Genomic DNA, 2,775 nt, shown 5'->3' on the forward strand with positions numbered 1-2,775 from the left:
TGTGAATAAATGTCATGTTCATAAAGAAAATAAAAAGGTTTTTATTTATACATGTATGTAAAAGGAAATGTGTATAGAAGGATTCTTGTGTGTAAATGATGCGTGGAAAGGAATTCTTGTGTGTGTGAGCAACGAGTGTATATGAAGAAACCTTTGTGTGAACCATAAGGGTGTGTTGGGAAAAATGAAAATCTTTGAATGTAAATAGGGTTTGTATATAGACCGTGTGACGTAAGAAGAAGAGTTCTAATGCGTGTACAGAAGAAGTTTGTCATAGATGTATAAAGAAATTTTTTCCTCATAAAGAACCACAAGTGTATAGTTTTGATGAACATATTTAAAAATAAAACAAAAAGTAAAAAAAAGAAAGACCGCAAAGATCGACATGTTGTAGTTAAGAAGTATGAATCATTCGTAAAGAGCAAACGCATCTTCTGGAAACAAGGGACGGATGCTAAGAGTTTATTTTTTGGAATGAACCAAGATAAGGATGGATGAATGCATTGAACTGATGAAAGAACATAATTTGGAAACGTTGGGTTTGTCTGTGTAAATTCCCAACCGTAGTGTCACAATGCCATAAACGGGATGCTTGAGTGCCCCCCTGGCTGTAGCCATGACTAATTTTGCACGTTATTTTCAAATCATCATTGTCACGCGTGCCTTATGGAATAATACGGAAGTTCGGGCCGAGAGCAACACCTTGACACCCAAATTTGTCTTGCCCCAGATATCAAGATTGGGGTTCCCACGATAAAAGATCCCATTGAGACACAACCTTAGACCTCTTTGAACCTTGGCCTATCAAAAGAATCCTCCTCCTTTCCCCCGAAGCAAAGGACAGTGAAATCTCCTCAAGGGAGAGCGAATGGAATGTTAAAACCCGATTTCCCAAAGAAAGGGATGGGGAAGGAAAATTGAAGAAAGAAATGGAAAGAAAGAAGAAAAAAGAAAAAAATGAAAATAAAGAAAAGAACAAAAGAAAGAAAAGGAAGGGTTCCCGATCAAAGATCGAAAGGAAGCGAAAAGGGAAAAGAAGCAATTCTCGATCAATGAAAGAAAGAGGATAGAAAGTCTCCAAAGCCAGATTGTCACTCAGAATCATTCTTGACTGGCAATATCCCACCCCACATGAACAAAGAGGAAAAGACCGAAATACCCAGCTTCCTCTCCAAAAAACGCTGACCTCGAGAAGATCCTATTGGTCCGTGATCGTACGTTTGATCTATGATTCAATAGGAAGTCGCGTGCAAAATAAAGTCATGGTGCAGTTATTGGTTTGGGAATAGGTTAAGACACTTGCCTTGTGAGTTTTATACACCATGACGATTTATTTTCAGCTTAGCCCGATGTTTCCCCTACGTGTTCATTTGAAGGCTAGAAGTTGACATCCTACCCTTCATTCTCGGTTACAAGGAAGATTACCCTTGGCACAAGTATATTGTTTCTCTAAGATGTGGTGCTCTCGCGAATGATTTATTTTTCTTTGAAAAAAGCATGTTATCCTTTTAGGTGGAAAAACCCGGTGGACCGTTCGGTCCCGCCAACACCCTTTTCTGGAGCCACATGAATGAATTGCATTGTCATTCATGTGTCCTCCATTTTTGAGTTTGGAGCTGTGTTCCATGATTGCCTAAGAGAGGACCCTCAAGGCAATCCTCCATTCTCGTCCTTTTCCGGAGCCACATGAATGTTATTGCTTAGGGCTGTTCATGTGTCCTCCACTTTTGAGTTTGGAGCTGTGTTTCATGATTGCCTAAGAGAGGACCCTCAAGGCAATCCTCCATTCTTATCCTTTTCCGGAGCCATATGAATGAATTGCGTTTTCATTCATGTGTCCTCCATTTTTGAGTTTGGAACTGTGTTTCATGATTGCCTAAGAGAGGACCCTCAAGGCAATCCTCCATTCTCATCCTTTTTCGGAGCCCATGAATTGTGTTTTCGTTCATGTGTCCTCCATTATTGAGTTTGGAGCTGTGTTTCATGATTGCCTAAGAAAGGACCCTCAAGGCAATCCTCCATTCTCATCCTTTTCCGGAGCCACATGAATGAATTGCGTTGTCATTCATGTGTCCTCCATTTTCGAGTTTGGAGCTGTGTTTCATGATTGCCTAAGAGAGGACCCTCAAGGCAATCCTCCATTCTCATCCTTTTCCGGAGCCACATGAATGAATTGCGTTGTCATTCATGTGTCCTCCATTTTCGAGTTTGGAGCTGTGTTTCATGATTGCCTAAGAGAGGACCCTCAAGGCAATCCTCCATTCTCATCCTTTTCCGGAGCCACATGAATGAATTGCGTTGTCATTCATGTGTCCTCCATTTTCGAGTTTGGAGCTGTGTTCCATGATTGCCTAAGAGAGGACCCTCAAGGCAATCCTCCATTCTCGTCCTTTTCCGGAGCCACATGAGTGTTATTGCTTAGGGCTGTTCATGTGTCCTCCACTTTTGAGTTTGGAGCTGTGTTCCATGATTGCCTAAGAGAGGACCCTCGAGGCAATCCTCCATTCTTATCCTTTCCGGAGCCACATGAATGAATTGCGTTGTCATTCATGTGTCCTCCACTTTTGAGTTTGGAGCTGTGTTCCATGATTGCCTAAGAGAGGACCCTCAAGGCAATCCTCCATTCTCGTCCTTTTCCGGAGCCACATGAATGTTATTGCTTAGGGTTGTTCATGTGTCCTCCACTTTTGAGTTTGGAGCTGTGTTCCATGATTGCCTAAGAGAGGACCCTCAAGGCAATCCTCCATTCACATCCTTTTCCGGAGCCACATGAAT

The sequence above is a fragment of the Glycine max genome, chromosome 4, assembly GCF_000004515.6.
Source record: "Glycine max cultivar Williams 82 chromosome 4, Glycine_max_v4.0, whole genome shotgun sequence".
Classification (NCBI taxonomy): domain Eukaryota; kingdom Viridiplantae; phylum Streptophyta; class Magnoliopsida; order Fabales; family Fabaceae; genus Glycine; species Glycine max.